Source organism: Oncorhynchus nerka, unplaced genomic scaffold, assembly GCF_034236695.1.
Source record: "Oncorhynchus nerka isolate Pitt River unplaced genomic scaffold, Oner_Uvic_2.0 unplaced_scaffold_1032, whole genome shotgun sequence".
Classification (NCBI taxonomy): domain Eukaryota; kingdom Metazoa; phylum Chordata; class Actinopteri; order Salmoniformes; family Salmonidae; genus Oncorhynchus; species Oncorhynchus nerka.
In genome coordinates this window covers 197,437-210,372 of record NW_027040272.1, presented here as the reverse complement: position 1 = coordinate 210,372, position 12,936 = coordinate 197,437, and the positions used below count along the sequence as shown (strand labels likewise).

The following is a 12,936-nucleotide window of genomic DNA, read 5'->3' as shown; positions in this document are numbered from 1 at the left end:
CTCCAGCACCACACAGTCTACAACTAACCCAGCACCACACAGTCTACAACTAACCCAGCACCACACACACACATGATTCCATATGTGTTATTTAATAGTTCTGATGTCTTCACTACTAGTCACTACTAGTCACTACTAGTCACTACTAGTCTATGTAGAAAATAGTAAAATAAAGAAAACCCCTGTAATGAGTAGGTGTGTCCAGACTGTTGACTGGTTCTGTATATGAATTCTCTCCCCAGGGACATCTGCCTGCTGGATCAGCAAGGTCCACTGAAGCACAGAAATACTGCCTCTCTTTCTCCCCATCACTTCATCTCCCCTCCCTCCTGTCACCTCTAGGTTGTTGGACTCACCTTGGCGACCAGCAGGAGTGTCGTGACGACCGTTGCGTGGTAACCAACCTGCCTCTCCAGATCCAGAATGGGACGTATCACTTCTGCTGCTGTAGTACTGACATGTGTAACGTCAACTTCACTGAGGACTTTCCCCTGCCCAGTCCCCACAGCCCAGCCGCTATGTAAGTTAACCTAACCCTAACCTCTGACCCTAACCGTTCTCCCCTGCCCAGTCCCACTACAGCCCAGCCGCTATGTGAGTTAACCTAACCCTAACCTCTGACCCTACCCGTTCTCCCCTGCCCAGTCCCACTACAGCCAGCCGCTATGTAAGTTAACCTAACCCTAACCTCTGACCCTAACCGTTTCTCCCTGCCCAGTCCCACTACAGCCCAGCCGCTATGTAAGTTAACCTAACCCTAACCTCTGACCCTAACTTCTCCCCTGCCCAGTCCCACTACAGCCCAGCCGCTATGTAAGTTAACCTAACCCTAACCTCTGACCCTAACCGTTTCTCCCCTGCCCAGTCCCACTACAGCCCAGCCGCTATGTAAGTTAACCTAACCCTAACCTCTGACCCTAACCGTTCTCCCCTGCCCAGTCCCACTACAGCCCAGCCGCTATGTAAGTTAACCTAACCCTAACCTCTGACCCTAACTGTTCTCCCCTGCCCAGTCCCACTACAGCCCAGCCGCTATGTAAGTTAACCTAACCCTAACCTCTGACCCTAACCGTTCTCCCCTGCCCAGTCCCACTACAGCCCAGCCGCTATGTAAAGTTAACCTAACCCTAACCTCTGACCCTAACCGTTCTCCCCTGCCCAGTCCCACTACAGCCCAGCCGCTATGTAAGTTAACCTAACCCTAACCTCTGACCCTAACCGTTCTCCCCTGCCCAGTCCCACTACAGCCCAGCCGCTATGTGTTAACCTAACCCTAACCTCTGACCCTAACCGTTCTCCCCTGCCCAGTCCCACTACAGCCCAGCCGCTATGTAAGTTAACCTAACCTCTGACCCCTAACCAACCACACTATAGCCCAGCCAGTATGTAACTGACATGTCCTTTAACCCTGACCCCAACCCCTAACCAACCACCACTGCCCAGCCAGTATGTAACTGACATGTCCTTTAACCCTGACCCCTAACCCCTAACCAACCCCACTACAGCCCAGCCAGTATGTAACTGACATGTCCTTTAACCCTGACCCCTAACTAACCCCACTACAGCCCAGCCAGTATGTAACTGACATGTCCTTTAACCCTGACCAACCCCACTACAGCCCAGCCAGTATGTAACTGACATATCCTTTAACCCTGACCCCTAACCCTGACCCTAACCAACCCCACTACAGCCCAGCCAGTATGTAACTGACATGTCCTTTAACCCTGACCCCCACCCTAACCAACCCCACTACAGCCCAGCCAGTATGTAACTGACATGTCCTTTAACCCTGACCCCTGACCCCTAACCCAACCCCACTACAGCCCAGCCAGTATGTAACTGACATGTCCTTTAACCCTGACCCCTGACCCCTAACCAACCCCACTACAGCCCAGCCAGTATGTAACTGACATGTCCTTTAACCCTGACCCCTGACCCCTAACCCAACCACACTACAGCCCAGCCAGTATGTAACTGACATGTCCTTTAACCTTGACCCCAAACCCTGACCCCTAACCCAACCCCACTGCAGCCCAGCCAGTATGTAACTGACATGTCCTTAAATCCTGACCCCTAACCCCTAACCAACCCCACTACAGCCCAGCCAGTATGTAACTGACATATCCTTTAACCCTGACCCCTAAACCCTGACCCCTAACCCAACCCCACTACAGCCCAGCCAGTATGTAACTGACATATCCTTTAACCCTAACCCCTGACCCCTAACCAACCCCACTACAGCCCAGCCAGTATGTAACTGACATGTCCTTTAACCCTAACCCCTGACCCCTAACCAACCCCTGCAGCCCAGCAAGTATGTAACTGACATGTCCTTTAACCCTGACCCCTGACCCAACCCCACTACAGCCCAGCCAGTATGTAACTGACATGTCCTTTAACCCTGACCCTAACCCTAACCAACCCCACTACAGCCCAGCCAGTATGTAACTGACATGTCCTTTAACCCTGACCCTGACCCAACCCCACTACAGCCCAGCCAGTATGTAACTGACATGTCCTTTAACCCTGACCCCTAACCCCTAACCAACCCCACTACAGCCCAGCCAGTATGTAACTGACATGTCCTTTAACCCTGACCCCTAACCAACCCCACTACAGCCCAGCCAGTATGTAACTGACATATCCTTTAACCCTGACCCCTGACCCCTAACCCAACCCCACTGCAGCCCAGCCAGTATGTAACTGACATGTCCTTTAACCCTGACCCCTAACCAACCCCACTACAGCCCAGCCAGTATGTAACTGACATGTCCTTTAACCCTGACCCCTAACCAACCCCACTACAGCCCAGCCAGTATGTAACTGACATATCCTTTAACCCTGACCCCTGACCCAACCCCACTACAGCCCAGCCAGTATGTAACTGACATGTCCTTTAACCCTAACCCCTAACCAACCCCACTACAGCCCAGCCAGTATGTAACTGACATGTCCTTTAACCCTGACCCCTAACCAACCCCACTACAGCCCAGCCAGTATGTAACTGACATGTCCTTTAACCCTAACCCCTGACCCCTAACCCAACCCCACTACAGCCCAGCCAGTATGTAACTGACATGTCCTTTAACCCTGACCCCTAACCCAACCCCACTACAGCCCAGCCAGTATGTAACTGACATATCCTTTAACCCTGACCCCTAACCCCTAACCAACCCCACTACAGCCCAGCCAGTATGTAACTGACATGTCCTTTAACCCTGACCCATAACCCCTGACCCCTAACCAACCCCACTACAGCCCAGCCAGTATGTAACTGACATGTCCTTTAACCCTGACCCTAATCCCTGACCCCCTAACCAACCCCACTACAGCCCAGCCAGTATGTAACTGACATGTCCTTTAACCCTGACCCCTAACCCAACCCCACTACAGCCCAGCCAGTATGTAACTGACATGTCCTTTAACCCTGACCCTGACCCTAACCAACCCCACTACAGCCCAGCCAGTATGTAACTGACATGTCCTTTAACCCTGACCCCTAACCCAACCCCACTACAGCCCAGCCAGTATGTAACTGACATGTCCTTTAACCCTGACCCTAACCAACCCCACTACAGCCCAGCCAGTATGTAACTGACATGTCCTTTAACCCTGACCCCTAACCCAACCACACTACAGCCCAGCCAGTATGTAACTGACATGTCCTTTAACCTTGACCCCAAACCCTGACCCCTAACCCAACCCCACTGCAGCCCAGCCAGTATGTAACTGACATGTCCTTTAACCCTGACCCCTGACCCCTAACCAACCCCACTACAGCCCAGCCAGTATGTAACTGACATGTCCTTAAATCCTGACCCCTAACCCCTAACCAACCCCACTACAGCCCAGCCAGTATGTAACTGACATATCCTTTAACCCTGACCCCTAAACCCTGACCCCTAACCCAACCCCACTACAGCCCAGCCAGTATGTAACTGACATATCCTTTAACCCTAACCCCTGACCCCTAACCAACCCCACTACAGCCCAGCCAGTATGTAACTGACATGTCCTTTAACCCTAACCCCTGACCCCTAACCAACCCCACTGCAGCCCTGCCAGTATGTAACTGACATGTCCTTTAACCCTGACCCCTGACCCAACCCCACTACAGCCCAGCCAGTATGTAACTGACATGTCCTTTAACCCTGACCCCTAACCCCTAACCAACCCCACTACAGCCCAGCCAGTATGTAACTGACATGTCCTTTAACCCTGACCCATAACCCCTGACCCCTAACCAACCCCACTACAGCCCAGCCAGTATGTAACTGACATGTCCTTTAACCCTGACCCCTAATCCCTGACCCCTAACCAACCCCACTACAGCCCAGCCAGTATGTAACTGACATGTCCTTTAACCCTGACCCCTAACCAACCCCACTGCAGCCCAGCCAGTATGTAACTGACATGTCCTTTAACCCTAACCCCTGACCCCTAACCCAACCCCACTACAGCCCAGCCAGTATGTAACTGACATGTCCTTTAACCCTGACCCTAACCCAACCCCACTACAGCCCAGCCAGTATGTAACTGACATGTCCTTTAACCCTGACCCCTAACCAACCCCTCTACAGCCCAGCCAGTATGTAACTGACATGTCCTTTAACCCTAACCCATTTAAGACATCATTTTACATTTAAGTCATTTAGCAGACGCTCTTATCCAGAGCGACTTACAAATTGGTGCTTTCACCTTATGACATCCAGTGGAACAGCCACTTTACAATAGTGCATCTAGGTCTTTTAAGGGGGGGGGAGAAGGATTACTTTATCCTATCCTAGGTATTCCTTAAAGAGGTGGGGTTTCAGGTGTCTCCGGAAGGTGGTGATTGACTCCGCTGTCCTGGCGTCGTGAGGGAGTTTGTTCCACCATTGGGGGCCAGAGCAGCGAACAGTTTTGACTGGGCTGAGGCGGGAACTGTACGTCCTCAGTGGTAGGGAGGCGAGCAGGCCAGAGGTGGATGAAACGCAGTGCCCTTGTTTGGGTGTAGGGCCTGATCAGAGCCTGGAGGTAGTGAGGTGCCGTTCCCCTCACAGCTCCGTAGGCAAGCACCATGGTCTTGTAGCGGATGCGAGCTTCAACTGGAAGCCAGTGGAGAGAGCGGAGGAGCGGGGGTGGCGTGAGAGAACTTGGGAAGGTTGAACACCAGGCGGGCTGCGGCGTTCTGGATGAGTTGTAGGGGTTTAATGGCACAGGCAGGGGAGCCCAGCCAACAGCGAGTTGCAGTAATCAGACGGGAGATGACAAGTGCCTGGATTAGGACCTGCGCCGCTTCCTGTGTGAGGCAGGGTCGTACTCTGCGGATGTTGTAGAGTGGGACGAACCTACAGGAACGGGCCACCGCCTTGATGTTATTTGAGAACGACAGGGAGGTGTTGTCCAGGATCACGCCAAGGTTCTTAGCGCTCTGGGACGAGGACACAATGGAGTTGTCAACCGTGATGGCGAGATCATGGAACGGGCAGTCCTTCCCGGGAGGAAGAGCAGCTCCGTCTTGCCGAGGTTCAGCTTGAGGTGATGATCCGTCATCCACACTGATATGTCTGCCAGACATGCAGAGATGCGATTCGCCACCTGGTCGTCAGAAGGGGAAAGGAGAAGATTAATTGTGTGTCGTCTGCATAGCAATGATAGGAGAGACCATGTGAGGTTATGACAGAGCCAAGTGACTTGGTGTATAGCGAGAATAGGAGAGGCCTAGAACAGAGCCCTGGGGGACACCAGTGGTGAGAGCACGTGGTGAGGAGACGGATTCTCGCCACGCCACCTGGTAGGAGCGACCTGTCAGGTAGGACGCAATCCAAGCGTGGGCCGCCGGGAGATGCCCAACTCGGAGAGGGGTGGAGAGGAGGATCTGATGGTTCACAGTATCGAAGGCAGCCGATAGGTCTAGAGGATGAGAGCAGAGGAGAGAGAGTTAGCTTTAGCAGTGCGGAGCGCCTCCGTGATACAGAGAGAGAGCAGTCTCAGTTGAATGACTAGTCTTGAAACCTGACTGATTTGGATCAAGAAGGTCATTCTGAGAGAGATAGCGGGAGAGCTGGCCAAGGACGGCACGTTCAAGAGTTTTGGAGAGAAAAGAAAGAAGGGATACTGGTCTGTAGTTGTTGACATCGGAGGGATCGAGTGTAGGTTTTTTTTCAGAAGGGTGCAACTCTCGCTCTCTTGAAGACGGGAGGGACGTAGCCAGCGGTCAGGGATGAGTTGATGAGCGAGGTGAGGTAAGGGAGAAGGTCACCGGAGATGGTCTGGAGAAGAGAGGAGGATAGGGTCAAGCGGGCAGGTTGTTGGGCGGCCGGCCGTCACAAGACGTGAGATGTCATCTGGAGAGAGAGGGAGAAAGAGGTCAGAGCACAGGGTAGGGCAGTGTGAGCAGAACCAGCGGTGTCGTTTGACTTAGCAACGAGGATCGGATGTCGTCGACCTTCTTTTTCAAAATGGTTGACGAAGTCATCTGCAGAGGGAGGAGGGGGAGGGGGAGGAGGATTCAAGAGGAGGAGAAGGTGGCAAAGAGCTTCCTAGGGTTAGAGGCAGATGCTTGGAATTTAGAGTGGTAGAAGTGGCTTTAGCAGCAGAGACAGAGGAGGAAAAATGTAGAGAGGAGGGAGTGAAAGGATGCCAGGTCTGCAGGGAGGCGAGTTTTCCTCCATTTCCGCTCGGCTAATCAAGGCATCAAGCTCATTGATGAACTCTCCGAGGAACCTGGAGGCGATAAATGATAAGGATGTTAAGCTTGAAAGGGCTGGTAACTGTGACAGCATGGAATTCAAAGGAGGCGATAGACAGATGGGTAAGGGAGAAAGAGAGAATGACCACTTGGGAGAGATGAGGATCCCGGTGCCACCACCCCGCTGACCAGAAGCTCTCGGGGTGTGCGAGAGCACGTGGGCGGACGAAGAGAGAGCAGTAGGAGTGGCGGTGTTGTCTGTGGTGATCCATGTTTCCGTCAGAGCCAAGAAGTCGAGGGACTGGAGGGAGACATAGGCTGAGATGAACTCTGCCTTGTTGGCCGCAGATCGGCAGTTCCAGAGGCTACCGGAGACCTGGAACTCCCACGTGGTCGTGCGCGCTGGGACCACCAGATTAGGGTGGCTGCGGCCATGCGGTGTGGAGCGTTTGTATGGTCTGTGCAGAGAGGAGAGAACAGGGATAGACAGACACATAGTTGACAGGCTAGAGAAGAGGCTACGCTAATGCAGAGGAGATTGGAATGACAAGTGGACTACACGTCTCGAATGTTCAGAAAGTTAAGCTTACGTAGCAAGAATCTAATTGACTAAAATGATTAAAATGATAGAGTACTGCTGGGGTAGGCTAGCTGCGTTGTTGACACTACCCTAATCAAGTCGTACCGTTGAGTGTGAAGTTTCTACCAATGCTGTTATCGGGAGCTAGCTGGCTAGCTAGCAATGTTGGTTACGTTACGTTGCGTAGGGAGAACGACAATAGCTGGCTAACTAACCTAGAAAATCGCCTAGACTACACAATTATCTTTGAAACAAAGACGGCTATGTAGCTAGCTATGTAGCTAGCTACGATCAAACAAATCACACCGTTGGGACTGTAATGAAATGAAGTGAAAAAGTGATACTACCTGTGGAGCGACGGAATGCGACCGAATGCGAAAGTTCTATTCAGTAGACGTTGGCTGGCTGTTGGCTAGCTAGGAGTGTCTCCTACGTTAAGGGACGACAAAATAGCTGGCTAGCTAACCTCGGTGAATTAAGATAATCACTCTAAGACTACACACTCTAAACTACACAATTATCTTGGATACGAAGACAGCAAAGACAACTATGTAGCTATCTACTACACTAATCAAGTCGTTCGGTTGAGTGTGATAGTTACTACAGTGCTACGGTAGCCGGTGAACGTATGCTAGCTGCTAGGCAGATAGGAGGCGACGAAATACAATAATAACGCAATTATCACTCTAAGACTCCACACTCTAAGCTACACAATTATCTTGGAAACGAAGACAGCAAAGACAACTATGTAGCTAGCTATGCTAGCTAGCTAACACTACACTAATCAAGACGTTCAGTTGAGTGTGATAGTACTACAGTGCTACGGTAGACGGTGAACGTGTTGGACAGATAGAGACGACGAAATACGATAATTACGCAATTATCTTTGATACACGACGACTATGTAGCTAGCTAAGAGGAAATTGCTAAGATTAGACAAATCAGACCGTTGTACTATAATGAAATGTAATGAAATGTAATGAAAAAGTTATACAACCTGCAGACCGAGCGCGGATGCGACCAGATCGCTCCAACCCCTAACTAACCCCACTACAGCCCAGCCAGTATGTAACTGACATGTCCTTTAACCCTGACCCATGACCCCTGACTGACCCACTAAGTATGTAACTGAATGTCCTTTAACCCTGACCCCTAACCAACCCCACTACAGCCCAGCCAGTATGTAACTGACATGTCCTTTAACCCTGACCCTAACCAACCCCACTACAGCCCAGCCAGTATGTAACTGACATGTCCTTTAACCCCTGACCCCTAACTCAACCCCCACTAACCCTGACATGTCCTTTAACCCTGACCCCTAACCCCCCACTACAGCCCAGCCAGTATGTAACTGACATGTCCTTTAACCCTGACCCTAACCCCTAACCAACCCACTACAGCCCAGCCAGTATGTAACTGACATGTCCTTTAACCCTGACCCTGACCCCTAACCCCCCACTACAGCCCAGCCAGTATGTAACTGACATGTCCTTTAACCCTGACCCTAACCAACCCCACTACAGCCCAGCCAGTATGTAACTGACATGTCCTTTAACCCTGACCCTAACTCCAACCCCACTACCTGAACCCCCCCCTGACCCCCTACAGCCCAGCCAGTATGTAACTGACATGTCCTTTAACCCTGACCCCTAACCCCTAACCCCACTACAGCCCAGCCAGTATGTAACTGACATGTCCTTTAACCCTGACCCCTGACCCCTAACCAACCCCACTACAGCCCAGCCAGTATGTAACTGACATGTCCTTAACCCTGACCCCTAACTAACCCCACTACAGCCCAGCCAGTATGTAACTGACATGTCCTTTAACCTTGACCCCAAACCCTGACCCCTAACCAACCCCACTGCAGCCCAGCCAGTATGTAACTGACATGTCCTTTAACCCTGACCCCTGACCCCTAACCAACCCCACTACAGCCCAGCCAGTATGTAACTGACATGTCCTTTAACCCTGACCCCTGACCCCTAACCAACCCCACTACAGCCCAGCCAGTATGTAACTGACATGTCCTTTAACCCCCCTGACCCCTAAACCCAGCCAGTGACCCCTTTAACCCAACCCCACTACAGCCCAGCCAGTATGTAACTGACATATCCTTTAACCCTGACCCCTGACCCTAACCAACCCCACTACAGCCCAGCCAGTATGTAACTGACATGTCCTTTAACCCTAACCCTGACCCCTAACCAACCTACTACAGCCCAGCCAGTATGTAACTGACATGTCCTTTAACCCTGACCCTGACCCAACCCCACTACAGCCCAGCCAGTATGTAACTGACATGTCCTTAACCCTGACCCCTAACCCCTAACCAACCCCACTACAGCCCAGCCAGTATGTAACTGACATGTCCTTTAACCCTGACCCATAACCCTGACCCCTAACCAACCCCACTGCAGCCCAGCCAGTATGTAACTGACATGTCCTTTAACCCTGACCCCTAATCCCTGACCCCTAACCAACCCCACTACAGCCCAGCCAGTATGTAACTGACATGTCCTTTAACCCCTGACCCCTGACCAACCCCACTGCAGCCCAGCCAGTATGTAACTGACATGTCCTTAACCCTAACCCTGACCCCTAACCCAACCCCACTACAGCCCAGCCAGTATGTAACTGACATGTCCTTTAACCCTGACCCCTAACCCAACCCCACTACAGCCCAGCCAGTATGTAACTGACATGTCCTTTAACCCTGACCCCTAACCAACCCCTCTACAGCCCAGCCAGTATGTAACTGACATGTCCTTTAACCCTAACCCATTTAAGACATCATTTTACATTTAAGTCATTTAGCAGACGCTCTTATCCAGAGCGACTTACAAATTGGTGCTTTCACCTTATGACATCCAGTGGAACAGCCACTTTACAATAGTGCATCTAGGTCTTTAAGGGGGGAGGGGAGAAGGATTACTTTATCCTATCCTAGGTATTCCTTAAAGAGGTGGGGTTTCAGGTGTCTCAAGGTGGTGATTGACTCGCTGTCCTGGCGTCGTGAGGGAGTTTGTTCCACCATTGGGGGCCAGAGCAGCGAACAGTTTTGACTGGGCTGAGCGGGAACTGTCGTCCTCAGTGGTAGGGAGGCGAGCAGGCCAGAGGTGGATGAACGCAGTGCCCTTGTTTGGGTGTAGGGCCTGATCAGAGCCTGGAGGTAGTGAGGGGTGCCGTTCCCCTCACAGCTCCGTAGGCAAGCACCATGGTCTTGGCGGATGCGAGCTTCAACTGGAAGCCAGTGGAGAGAGCGGAGGGAGCGGGGTGACGTGAGAGAACTTGGGAAGGTTGAACACCAGACGGGCTGCAGGCGTTCTGGGATGAGTTGTAGGGGGTTTAATGGCACAGGCAGGGAGCCCAGCCAACAGCGAGTTGCAGTAATCCAGACGGGAGATGACAAGTGCCTGGATTAGGACCTGCGCCGCTTCCTGTGTGAGGCAGGGTCGTACTCTGATGTTGTAGAGCATGAACCAGAACGGGCCACCGCCTTGATGTTATTTGAGAACGACAGGGTGTTGTCCAGGATCACGCCAAGGTTCTAGCGCCTGGGACGAGGACACAATGGGAGTTGTCAACCGTGATGGCGAGATCATGGAACGGGCAGTCCTTCCCGGGAGGAAGAGCAGCTCCGTCTTGCCGCGAGGTTCAGCTTGAGGTGATGATCCGTCATCCACACTGATATGTCTGCCAGACATGCAGAGATGCGATTCGCCACCTGGTCGTCAGAAGGGGAAAGGAGAAGATTAATTGTGTGTCGTCTGCATAGCAATGATAGGGAGAGACCATGTGAGGTTATGACAGAGCCAAGTGACTTGGTGTATAGCGAGAATAGGAGAGGGCCTAGAACAGAGCCCTGGGGGACACCAGTGGTGAGAGCACGTGGTGAGGAGACGGGGATTCTCGCCACGCCACCTGGTAGGAGCGACCTGTCAGGTAGGACGCAATCCAAGCGTGGGCACGCCGAGATGCCCAACTCGGAGAGGGTGGAGAGGAGGATCTGATGGTTCACAGTATCGAAGGCAGCCGATAGGTCTAGAAGGATGAGAGCAGAGGAGAGAGAGTTAGCTTTAGCAGTGCGGAGCGCCTCCGTGATACAGAGAAGAAGAGCAGTCTCAGTTGAATGACTAGTCTTGAAACCTGACTGATTTGGATCAAGAAGGTCATTCTGAGAGAGATAGCGGGAGAGCTGGCCAGGACGGCACGTTCAAGAGTTTTGGAGAGAAAGAAAGAAGGGATACTGGTCTGTAGTTGTTGACATCGGAGGGATCGAGTGTAGGTTTTTCAGAAGGGGTGCAACTCGCTCTCTTGAAGACGGGAGGGACGTAGCCAGCGGTCAGGGATGAGTTGATGAGCGAGGTGAGGTAAGGGAGAAGGTCACCGGAGATGGTCTGGAGAAGAGAGGAGGGGATAGGGTCAAGCGGGCAGGTTGTTGGGCGGCCGGCCGTCACAAGACGTGAGATGTCATCTGAGAGAGAGGGGAGAAAGAGGTCAGAGCACAGGGTAGGGCAGTGTGAGCAGAACCGGTGTCGTTTGACTTAGCAAACGAGGATCGGATGTCCGACCTTCTTTTCAAAATGGTTGGACGAAGTCATCTGCAGAGAGGAGGAGGGGGGAGGGGAGGAGGATTCAAGAGGGAGGAGAAGGTGGCAAAGAGCTTCCTAGGGTTAGAGGCAGATGCTTGGAATTTAGAGTGGTAGAAAGTGGCTTTAGCAGCAGAGACAGAGGAGGAAAATGTAGAGAGGAGGGAGGAAAGGATGCCAGGTCTGCAGGGAGGCGAAGCCCTCCATTTCCGCCAAGCAATCAAGGCATCAAGCTCATTGATGAACTCTCCGAGGAACCTGGAGGGCGATAAATGATAAGGATGTTAAGCTTGAAAGGGCTGGTAACTGTGACAGCATGGAATTCAAAGGAGGCGATAGACAGATGGGTAAGGGGAGAAAGAGAGAATGACCACTTGGGAGAGATGAGGATCCCGGTGCCACCACCCCGCTGACCAGAAGCTCGGGTGTGCGAGAGCACGTGGGCGGACGAAGAGAGAGCAGTAGGAGAAGGTGTTGTCTGTGGTGATCCATGTTTCCGTCAGAGCCAAGAAGTCGAGGGACTGAGGGAGACATAGGCTGAGATGAACTCTGCCTTGTTGGCCGCAGATCGGCAGTTCCAGAGGCTGTCGGAGACCTGAACTCCACGTGGGTCGTGCGCTGGGACCACCAGATTAGGTGGCTGCGGCCATGCGGTGTGGAGCGTTTTGTATGGTCTGTGCAGAGAGGAGAGAACAGGGATAGACAGACACATAGTTGACAGGCTAGAGAAGAGGCTACGCTAATGCAGAGGAGATTGAATGACAAGTGGACTACACGTCTCCCGAATGTTCAGAAAGTTAAGCTTACGTAGCAAGAATCTAATTGACTAAAATGATTAAAATGATAGAGTACTGCTGGGGTAGGCTAGCTGCGTTGTTGACACTACCCTAATCAAGTCGCACCGCTGAGTGTGAAGTTTCTACCAATGCTGCTTATCGGAGCTAGCTGGCTAGCTAGCAATGTTGGTTACGTTACGTTGTAGGAGAACGGCTGCTGGCTAACTAACCTAGAAAATCGCTCTAGACTCACAATTATCTTTGAAACAAAGACGGCTATGTAGCTAGCTATGTAGCTAGCTACGATCAAACAAA

General features: G+C 52.0%; 1 pseudogene; it reads left to right on the top strand.

Moving 5' to 3' along the window:
* The first annotated feature begins 342 nt into the window (after window positions 1-342).
* The window catches only part of LOC135570204 (bone morphogenetic protein receptor type-2-like), an 85,584-nt pseudogene continuing 72,990 nt past the window's right edge, over window positions 343-12,936 (top strand).